This window comes from Propithecus coquereli, unplaced genomic scaffold (assembly GCF_000956105.1).
Source record: "Propithecus coquereli isolate 6110/MARCELLA unplaced genomic scaffold, Pcoq_1.0 Scaffold3, whole genome shotgun sequence".
Lineage (NCBI taxonomy): Eukaryota > Metazoa > Chordata > Mammalia > Primates > Indriidae > Propithecus > Propithecus coquereli.
Genome location: NW_012148618.1, coordinates 2,689,022 through 2,700,648, shown reverse-complemented (window position 1 = coordinate 2,700,648; position 11,627 = coordinate 2,689,022). Strand labels below are relative to the sequence as shown.

The window sequence follows — 11,627 nt, the reverse complement described above, 5'->3', positions numbered from 1 at the left end:
GGCCTCCCAGAGTGCCAGGATTACAGGCGTGAGCCACCGTGCTGGTCCCCGTTAGTTTTTTAAACTTAGAGAGCAACATCAAATATGGTTGTGTTCCAGCCCATCCTTAGTGCTTCTCCTAAGCAGCTTGACCCCCTAGTTGGGATCTTACAAATATTTCAAAATTACTTTTAAAAAATTTATGTGTAATTCTTCCATTTCCCCTCAACTTTTTATTTTGAAAATCTTTAATCCTAGTGTGGAAATAAATGAACACCAACTAAATGAGAACAAGCAAAGGCTGTTCAGAACTTGCTATAGCAAGGAAGTTAGCCACCACCACTTGTGTTTTGGCAGAAACTCAAAGGCAGGCAGGGGAGTGGGAAGCTTTATAGTGGACACAGGCAAGGCTTCAGGATGCCCTGATGGGAGGCTGTGGCATGGGGAAGCTGTAGGCAGGTTAACTAGAAGTGGGGCATCCTATGTTATTTGTGAGGGGTACATTATTTGGCTTTCTCTAGTTGGTCCTAAGTTGGAAGCAGGGACAAATATTAGGGAAGCTGTTAGTTATTAATCAATTCCTAGCCATTTGGGACTGATTTTTACAGAGGTTATTGTTTGGCATCCTGGGCTGGTTGCTAGAGACAGTGGTCTGACTTCCTACAAGTCTAATTTATCAATGTCAGCTGGCTTTCTGGGCTGGTCACTGTGGATTGATTTCCTGGGCTGGTTGCTGAAGATTATAGGTCAAAATTTTATTTTTATATGTGGTCTGGCTATTGTCCATTTGTATATTCATACACTAAAAACAGTACAATGAAAAAACAGTTCAATGAAACCTGTATACCCTTTACCTAGAACACCATTTATTAACATTTGCCACATTTGCTTTCTCCCTACCTCTCCCCAAACCCCTCTTCATATATCCATCTCTCTTCACACGCAAATATTTCAACATGGATCTCCTAAAAATAAGAATTAAGAATTCTTATTAAGAATTAAGATAAGAGCATAATCTTAGTACCATATTACACCTAAAATAATTTATAATAATTGCATATAATCTAATGGGCATATAGCCCATATTCAAATTTCCCCAATTGCTCCTCCCCCCATTTAAAAAGTTTTGGACTCGAACTATGTTTCTTTTTTCTCATTGTATTTAGTTGTAATGTCTCTGTGGTCTCTTGTAATCTAGAAACTTCCCTTCTTCTCAGTCTTTCTTTTTCATGGCAATTGTCTTTTATGAAGTCTCACATTCTGAATTTGTCTGATTATTTCCTTATATTAGATTCAGTTTAACTTTTGGTTATTTCCTCATAATTAGATTAAGCTTAAATATTTTTTGTCAAGAACGCTACTACAGAGACTTAATAGTCTGAAGAACTTGGCCAGGTGTGATGACTCGCGTCTGTAATCCCAACACTCTGGGAGGCCAAGGTGGGAGGATCGCTTGAGCTCAGGAGTTTGAGGTTGCTGTGAGCTACAATGATGCCACTGCATTCTACCTGGGGTGACAGAGGAGTGAGACTCTGTCTCAAAAAAAAAAAAAAAAAAAAGGAAATTGAACCCTCCTCCTTACTCCCCCGCTTCAAAAAAAAAAATAGTCTGAAGAACTCAATAATTTTCCAGGGTAGATTATCTAGGCTCTAAGTAGGACTGAATTCTTAGCAACCAAAGCAGGAAGTATCAATCTAATAAGATTCTTTTATTTATTTGCATGAAAGCACACTATTTACCATTCAAAGAGCTTTTGTTCACAAAAGGAGACTCTCCTGTCATCTTTGGGTGGAGACCTTGTAATTTTCAGCTTCATAGACTATAGAGTAACTTTAGAGTCAGAAGTCTAAATCTCAGAAAAGTAGACACAATTGCCAGGGTCCAACCAATTATTCACAGTGACGACATCCAGGACCACCTGTGGTAGGCATATTGATTTCCAAGATAGATAGATTATTTATCTCGAATATGAAAGAACATGGATTTGCAAAGCTTAAGCCAAAAAAAAAATGTACTTGCCTCAATATGTGCTTTCTCAAAGTTATTTTCTTCAGACTTCCACAGACCTCTTACTTTCAGAAAACTGAGGTTGAACTCTGGTGATTACTGGTTACTACTTGTGTTGCCACCTAACCATAGTGTTGTGTGTGTGTGTGTGTGTGTGTGTGTGTGTGTGTGTGTGTATTCATTCTTTTAGGTTTATATCGTATATATTACAAAAGGTAAAGAAGATACTTTCTTCTATTCAACGAAAAGTTCCCACTGAACAGGGATAATAACTTCGTTTGTCTTCTTCACTTCCCCACGAGCAAATGGTGAGGATTTGGTGGATGTAAAATGGGCTGTACGCTATCTTGAAAAGCCAAAAGAAGATTCTATTTCCAAGTCCCAAAGGACCTCTTGGCTTTCCTTTCCTGTTGACCAGGCCCTAGTTCACGATTGCTTTTCTTTTCACCTGAAGCTTGCAGAGGTGATTGTTCGTAAGATTGCTCCATGAAGTCCCTATTGTCCCATCTCTCCAGTGATGTCCAGTGAACACTATAAAGACAAATGCAAATTAAAAATAAGAGGCTTAAATCTCCCTGATGAAAATAAGGTAAAAGATTTCCCTTCCCTCCTTTATCTTTGAGCATTTACTTTAGAAAACTTGAAAATATATCACAGCACTTTGCATTACTATGATGATCAGTGTGATAAACATGTGAGACCATATAGGAACTAAATATTTAAGTAGGGATTCAATAAATTTTAAAAGGACTATCTTATACATTCATCAAAAATATATTATTTACTAGTATTTGATCGTTAGCAAGATTTTATAGCACATGCAGAAGGGGTCCTCCACCCAAAAGCTGGATGTCTCTCTGTTGGAGCTAGGGACAGAGCTTTACATTGCAATGTAGTGTGTCTCTTCTGTGAGACGTATCCAGAAAGATTCTGGTGGGAACTTTCAAATGTTTTTAATGAGCATAGAGCACTTGATACATAGATTGGTACATAGAGTACTTCTCGAAATTTAATTTGTACTCAGTTTGGGGGGAGCTTGTTAAGATTCTGATTCAATAGGCCTGAGAGTCAGCATTTCTAATATGCTACCAGGAGATGCTGATCTACCGGTCCCTCATCATACTTTGAGTATTAAGGCCTGAAAGTAAATTATCTCGCTTGTCTATAGATTTTCAACATCTGGACTATTAATAAGGTACAGATAGCAGAAAATTTGAGGTTAAACTCTCCAGCAATATTGCAGAACGCTAGAGCCTAGAATACCAGCATTCTGAACTGAAGATTGAAGGAATAGCCATGTGCCAGACAAACACTTTGCATATATCTGTAGCAGGCATTTTTCCAAAGGAGTGGTTACCCATTTGCTTCAGATACTGGGTAGTTATATATGCAGCAAAGTTGGCATTCTACTAGGAAAGCTGAGACACCTGGCTTGTGGGTCTCAGGGCTCTTCCTGTTTGAACTGCAAAATCCAACCTGTGATCAACTTCTTGAGAGGAACAGACCAAGACTCCTCCCTCCACTGAAGGATCCAGTGAGTGCAAGGCAGGCAATGTGTGCTCAAGCAATATGGATGATTGAATAGGAGAAGTCATGCCCACTTGTAAATAAAGAAATTTCAGCCAGGAGTATGAGAGTGTGGTACTCTCTCTCTTGATAAGAAAGTGCTTTGAAGTTTGTTAGTTTGGGGAACTTGAACATGCAGCATTCCAGGATCAAAAGAGAGCTCTGCTGTAATGACCAGGTTCTTTCTTATTGACTGGTTCCTGTTATTGCCTAATTTGGCACTAAAAAAGGTTAAGAAGGGTTCAGGTCACTTATGTCTCTTGAGAATCTCCATATTAAAAAAAAGTTAACACATATTTAACAGACACTGTGGGTTATTTAGGTGAGTGTTGTCTTAGTCCATTTTGTGTTGTTATAACAGAATACCTGATGTGGAGTAATTTATAAAGAAAAGAGTTTTATTTAACTCTTTATTTAGTTCTGTAGACTGAGAAGTAAGAGAAGCATAGCACCAGGATTTGTTAGGCTTCTGGTGAGGGCCACTGTACTAGATCAAAACATGGCAGAGAAGGTCAAAGGGGAAGCCAGCACATGTGATGAGAGAAAAGCCAAAGGTCGCCCTGGCTTCATAACAACAAGCTCTCCCAGGAATTGATCCATTCCCAGAACTAATGCAGTCTCACCAGAACCAGAACTCACTACCATGAGAACAACACCAACCCATGCATGAGAGATCCATCCCCCAGAGCCAAACACCTCCCTCTAGGCCCCACCTCCCAACACTGCTACATTGGAAATCAAATTTCCACTTGAGTTTTGGTGGGGACAAACCAACCATATCCAGACCATAGCAGGCATATGTATCGGATTAGCACTTACAACACAGAGAGACATAAATGTGACTAAAATCTCATTCCGAGAGCTTTTCAGGTATGAATATGAGGCTTCTCAGGCCTTAGGCCCTGAGTCCCCTTGTCTGGCTCAGTACTCTGCATAATACTGCAATAGATATTTTAAATATTTGTTCTCTCTCCTCCCATCCACCCGCCATGCCCTTTCAAGTAATAGAGTCTCAGTCTCTTTTTTCTTTTTCAAACTGATGCTTCCTCAACCTACACACTGAGATGGTTCACATTTGATTTCTAGGATCTTCTCCAAATTCAGCATCACACGAGTCATCTCACTTCTGGCCCTGGCGAAGACTTGCGTGTACTGATGGAGACAGTAAGCTCACGCTCCTTTTCTTCTCGGGATTCCTCCAAAGCGTGAAAATGCAAAGTGAAATTTCTTAGAAGTCCTACATTCAGCCAAAAGCGTTGGCGACAGATATTTGAATTCCTCATCCTAAAGTGAGGCAGGAAGCCACATCTTTGACTATCCGGCTGGCTAGACTCGAAACCTGCAAGAGACTACCCGCTGGCCTTGGGTGCTGACCACCTCTGCGCCTCACTTCTGACTCCTGTAGCTTCTAAGGAGAGCGAGAACTGGTCCAGGCCTACGGTGGACATCCGGCTTCCACCAGGGAGCTCAGAATGCCTGTGAACTGGCAGCAGAGAGGAGACCCCAGAGGGCAAAGAGGAGGCTCGTCGCACGTGGTGTGTTGGGGAAGTGGGGGAAGAAAGGCACAGCCAGGAGTCGAGACTGGCGGCGAGGGGGGCACGGGAGAGCCTGCTTCCGACCTTTGACCTCCGATTATTCCGGCCCCTTCCTCCGCTGCCCCCGCTTCCCTGCCTGGGTTCTAGAATACATGTCTGTTGTACTGTATTCTGTGTTGCTCTGAGCCCCATTGCTAAGCTACGTTTCGACAACTTCTTTTCTGCTCTCCGCCCCGTACTCCTGGCAGCAGTGACCGCGAACTAGCAGGACCTTCGCCCAGGGGAAGATCCGGGGAAGAACACTCGGTCCCCGTCCACCCACCCCGACCCCCGACCCCCCCATCCCTCAAGCCACCAGGGACGGGGGAGAGATTTCAGAGAGGCTTTGGTAAGGAGAGGCGAGAGAGGGTTGTGGTTTTTGGAGTGATCGAGGTGGGGGAAGGAAGGAGCACTTAAAATCAGGAAACTTTAATTAGACTCTTAGAAAAAAGTTCTGGATCCAGAGACCAAGAGACGGCCAAGCAGAAACCGCAAAGAAGAATGTAAATGTTAGTAATACATAACCCAGGCTTTGCGCCGGGTGGGGTTCGTCGGAAGGTCAGTGATTCCCACTTTGGGTGCGGGAGACCCCGGATATCACCTCCGAAACTCCTAACTTTCCCCGTCCTCTTTTCGAAAGAAACAGTAAAGGGAGATGGTTCAGGTGCTACGGCAGCGGGCGTGGGCGTGGGTCCACCCGCGTGTGCAGAGCTGCCAATTAGCCTCAACTTCGCCATTCTCCAGCTGCAGGAGAAGCGACCACGGGGTTTCCCTTGAACGCGGTGCCAGGCTTTCCCGATCTGGGAACGAAAGGGCTCCTAATACCAGTGAGCTTCGACCTCACGTACTCTAAGCGATATTCGAATCCACAGACCAACGACCCAACAGTTCTTCATTCCTCGGTCTCCTCTAATAACTTGCAAATCATTCATGGGATTTTTTTTTTCTTTCTGTGTCTTATCGTCTAGGTTAAAGAAAAGATACAAGTCTTCCAAGGACATTCACGCGAATAATCGTTGATTACCTTATAGCCCACTTCTCAGGTCGTGTGAGAATATGGATTCCTCCTTTCCCCGAATTTGCTCAGATCCCTAGGGAAGGATAGAAATGGTATAGTATAGGTAAATCCTGCTTCAAGCAAAGAAAATTCAGAATTTTGCACTGGTACACTGGGGCAAAATGCTCAGAAATGAGGGAATTAATTGCAAGCTACAATGCTATGTGCGGTAGTGTGGCCGAGCGGTCTAAGGCGCTGGATTTAGGCTCCAGTCTCTTCGGGGGCGTGGGTTCGAATCCCATCACTGCCAGTGGTACGTTTTAGTCCACTCGGGATTCCAAAGTACTAAAGATCTGATTAAAAGGAAATTTATAATCCTCTTTCCCTACGATTCTTTCCCGATCATCCAGCATCAGGTTTTCTCTGAACTCTGTAGGTTATTTGTAACTCAAATCATCTCAGTTTCCTGCTTAGACTGTTCGGATTGTGCAGAGTAGCCTCTTATCTGCATTTCTACTCAGACCTGCTATTGTACCTGACTTTGCTTGTGTACAGACTTTTACATCATCGCCCTGTGTTCCTGCAACAGGGAATGCTTTTGGTCCTCTTCTAAAACCTAGGTTGACATTGAATCATTCTCATTATCTGGTTTAGGCACCTTCTTGTAAGGAAGGGGTGGGGAACCTGCCACCTCAAGCCACATGTGGCCCTCCAGATCCCCGAGTGTGGCCCCTCGACCGAATTCAAACGTCACAGAACAAATTATTAAAAGGATTTGTTCTGTAAAGTTTGGATTCCGTCAAAAAGTCGCACTAAAGTATCCAGAAGGCCACATGTGGCCCCAAGGCCGCAGGTTCCCCACCCCCTGGGGCGTCGCCCCCATCAGCCTGCCGCAGGGACTGGTTTAGGAGCTGCAGGTCTGTGCTCTCGAAATACTCTGCGCAGACCCTATTTTAGTTCTAATCACATTACTGTTGTCATTGAATGTGGCGAATGAATGAATGAACGTAGAAAGCCCAAACTTAGCAGGGTTCAAGCTCTCACTCGGGCATCAATATTTCATGGGGAGCTGGAAGAGGACAAGTAAACAGTTACGTTGATTTTGACTTCGCAGGTGGGTTTGTGATTCCAAAGCACTGCAAAAGCTGGTTGCTGCCTGACTCTGTACTTTCCGCCCTGGGGGCAGTGATGTGAATGCTGTGGGCTTAGCCCCCTCCTGCCCCTTCCCCGTGAATTTACTTACCTTGGAGACTGCCCAGGTCTCTGAGCCACCCATCTGCAATGCTTGCATAGACTCTAACCCCCTGAGGGAAAGGGGGATACACTCAGGGCCTATTTAATGCTGTCATCTCAGAATGGCTGTCCTACTGCATTTTTCAGCCATTACAGCCCTTGTTACCTACCTACAGTAGTTCTCATGGAGAAGCTGTCCAGGCAGCTTCCTCAAAGAAGTAGAGGATTTCCTTACAGTGTCATGAGGAATGAATAAAAACAAACAAACAACACCAAAACAAAACAAGAACGGAGCAGAGAACTAGGATTCTGTGCAAGAACCAAGGTCTTAAATTTTCTCATGTCCCTTTTTATTCCAACCTCCTTTTTACATCTTTCCTTCTCCTCATTCAAAATCCTCTTCCATATCCTCCCAGGACACCTTCTATTTCACTTTGGTGACTCCTCCTCAGACCAGTTCCCTTCCTTTCACCCACCTCTCACCAAGAAATATCTTGGGCTCCCAAGTTCTTCACGAAAGAAGCCCTGAGAGACCAAGCTTACCTTGCTTCCAGTGCTTAGTGGAAAAAAAAAAGGGGGCTTTATATCTGTGGACATTTCTCTAAAATTTCCTATTTACATAATTTCCATATCACTATCCTTTCCTTCTTCACAGGCAATTTTTCTATCTTCCAATTGTTTATTTTTCCTTCTTCCTGAAATTTAATTCTGTGCATTATCCTGAGACTGATTTAATTTTTGTGTTCTGTTCATCTCCTTCTAATAACTCTCAGAAACCTTATCTCCCTACTTTGATGTTTTCAGTTGCCTAGAGAATGGCTCCTGTTAGGTCATCGTCTCCATCGCCCTTCCCTCCCCCACCTATCGCTCCCCAATCGGGTCATTTTCCAGCACGCTCCACATTGACTAATGACACTCTCGAGGGCACCACCTTGGAGTGCTTTTGTTTGGATCGTCCCTTAGTTCTAGTCAATTCCATCTCCTTGTTGATGGAAGGATGCTTGCTTGCTTCTATATCCACTCACTCTTGCCACTGACCACCCCCGCCTTTTTCCTGCCCACAACCCCTCTGCCACCACCAAAATGATCCAGAACCCCTATCCTTCCTTCTATCTCCTCCCCTTGACATCCCTTGCTACTCCTCCAGTTCCACTCTGCCACCTCTGCCACACCTGCTACCCCTACTCCTCCCTGGCACTCTTTCAGCTACTTCTCCATATACGTAGCAAAAAGCTCCCTCACTCTTAAGCATGCATCAATACTCCTGTCAAATTCTAGCTCGAAATTCAACTTCAGGAAGCTCTCTTCAGGTTAGTCCCTCCTCACCATTCTGATCACTTCATTGTCCTGAATGTGCTCCTGTATCTATATTGTTTTGTAAATGCTTACTAGTGGCATCAATATATCAACACAGCATTATCTATTTTCTTCCTTCAACTAAACTGTGAATTACTTAAGTCATCTTTTTTTAAAAAAAAATTAGCACACTTTACATTTAAGAGTTTTATGTTTACAGAAAAATTGATTGGAAAGTACAGAGTTCATATACACCCTCCCTCCCTACACACACACACACACAACCACACACACACACAGACACACACACACACACACACATCTCCCTCACTGTGACATCCTGCACCAGTGTGGTACATTTGTTACAACCAACACTGATACGTCATTATTAACCAAAGAACATTAGGGTTCTCCCTTCGTGTTGTACATTCTGCTGGTTTGGACAAATAAATCATGACATGTATCCACCATTACAGTACCTTACAGAGTAGTTTCACTGTCCTAAAAATTTTCTATGCTCTACATATGCATCCCTCCCTTCCCCCTAACTCCTGCAAACTACTCCATAGTTTTGTCTTTCCCAGAATGTCATAAAGTTGGAAGCATACACTATGAAGCCTTTTCAGATTGGTTTCTTTCTCTTAGTAATATGCATTAAATTTACCTCCATGTCTTTGTATATCTTGATAGCTATAAACATTAATGTGCAGGTTATTGTGTGGACATAAATTTTAGCTCATTTGGGTAAGTACCTAGGAGTGTGATTGCTGGATTGTATGGGAAACATATATTTAGCTTTGTAAGAAATTGTAAAACTGTTTTTTAAACTTCATTTTTATAAAATAGAAACCTGTTTTTTAATGTAATATATACAAGTGGCACAGTTTGAAAAATACATGAAGGTATAAAGAATAACAGTCACCCACAGATAAACATACTTTGGCGTATTTCCATTTTTCATTTTTGAATGATAAATTTCTTAAAGTGAAAATAGAATACTTGATCAAATAAAATTTCTTTTTAAGGTTCTTGATTTATAATGCCCAATTGCCCTCCAGAAAGCAATGACATTGTATTCTTGTCACTGTATTCTTGTCCAATTTGATGATGAAATAATATCTCCTGGCTTTAATTAGTATTTCTTTTTTATTAAGGAAGGAACATTTTCCATATGCATGCTTGACCTTTTGCATTGCTTATTCTCTTGGCAGTGTTTGTTTACATCCGTTTGAAGGGCAGTTCTTTCTAAAGTATTTCTCCTTAGACTCTGAATTGCCTAGTATGAATTATCTAGGGTAATGAGAAAGTGTAGGGATGGGGGTGAGGTTAAGGGATGTTACCCAATATTCAGTCAGTGCTGGCTAGTCTTACACGTTAAGAGATAACAGATTCGAATCTAAAAAGAACGTCCTTAATTCGCATCTCGTGAGAAAACAGAATCACATCTACTGCAGGATCAAAAAGGGGACACACAAAATTAAGGTTCATGGCAATCGAAATGTAGTTCTTTTATTGCCTGAAAATCGAATGAAAACAAATGCTTCTCAGCCATTGGGGTTAAGAGGATATAAAACCCTCTGGGCACTGAGTGGAGGACTGGAGAAAGAAGCCAGAATCGAACCTAAGGACATCAGCAGTTACAACCCCTACAGTTCCACGCCTTACCACCTGAGCTATTGAAGGGTGAGCAGCATGTGCTTTAGTGTAGGTTTTTGTGTATGTGGTAGCAGCCGGGAAGTGGCCTAATTCCTTTTGTACTCGAGCCGCGGGCTCAGATTAGAGTTCAAGAGGTCTCCAGAAAGCTGAGTCCATAGTAGAGCGAATCCCGGGAGCAGCCTAGAGGCAGTAGGACGAGAGGTCTGCATCCGAGGAAGTGAGGCTAGAAGCAGGGCCGAAGCGCCCTGGATTGGGGTGTATCCGTGTAGCTTCAGGACCAGGCTGCCCCAGGTAATCTGCGAACCGGTTCTCGCTCCAGGAGCGCAGGAGCAGGCTGCCAGGGCAGGCTCCAAGCGGGGAAACGCGCAGGACTCCACGGGTCACGGCTGTCAGCAGGCTAAGGCTAATCTCTTCCACAAACAGAGGTAGGGACCAGCTCCGGAACTTTTCTCCCGGAGACGTGAGCAATCTAGCTCCTTCTCCCTTACTGAAGGGTACAAACACATGTTTTGTCTGTACCAATCGCAGGAGCCCGGACGCTGTGCTATTTCGTCCCAAATTTCCAGGATCTGACTTTCACGGAGAGATCATGAAGTGTTTCCTATCTTCAAAATCGGTGTTTCAACAGTGGATAAAAATGAAGAGACCTTCCTCTTTGTAACCCGGAAAAGAAATTTGTCACGAGGCCCCAGCGAGATTTGAACTCGCGACCCCTGGTTTACAAGACCAGTGCTCTAACCCCTGAGCTATGGAGCCGCCGTGCGGCCCATTTCTTTACATTGAATCTGTTAAATTCATAAAATCCCAGGTAAATTACATGCATGTCTAAATAAAATTTAACATATAATTAAAATTAAAAGAAATTTGTTTGGAAGGAAGTACCTCTTTACATATAAGAGAGAAACATTTTCTTAACTAAGTCCAAACCGGAGTGCAAGTCACTGGAGGGGTAGTGCCCACAGTACATGCTCCTCAGCCTCAGGCCTGGTAAGTCACGGAGCTCAATGACACCAGGGACAGAGTGCATGCAGTTCCTTACAGAAGAGAAGTATGTAAGACATGGCATCAGCCACAGCCTCCCTAACCTGCTTGGATTCTTATGGAAGTATTGTAATTTCTCCAGCTCTCTTAGACTAAGATTGGGGTTGTTTATAAAATGTAAGCGGCTTTCCCTAAGCACAGGACGCACCACTCAGATCTTCAGAGTTTGGGGCCAAGACAGGCAGAACGTGCAGGCATCCGGGCCTCACCCCACCTTTCACTGGAGTCAGGGTCTGTCACAGATTCCTCTAGGTTACCTGAAGCAGAAGCTGGCTAGA

The 11,627-nt window shown here is 43.3% G+C and overlaps 2 non-coding genes across 2 annotated transcripts; one reads left to right on the top strand and one right to left on the bottom strand.

The window, feature by feature from the left end:
- The first annotated feature begins 6,351 nt into the window (after nucleotides 1-6,351).
- TRNAL-UAG lies at nucleotides 6,352-6,433 on the top strand. The gene has a single exon. It is a non-coding gene; the product is annotated as a tRNA-Leu (tRNA).
- A 4,558-nt stretch (nucleotides 6,434-10,991) lies between these two features.
- On the bottom strand, nucleotides 10,992-11,064 carry TRNAT-UGU. The gene has a single exon. It is a non-coding gene; the product is annotated as a tRNA-Thr (tRNA).
- Nucleotides 11,065-11,627: the final 563 nt, after the last annotated feature.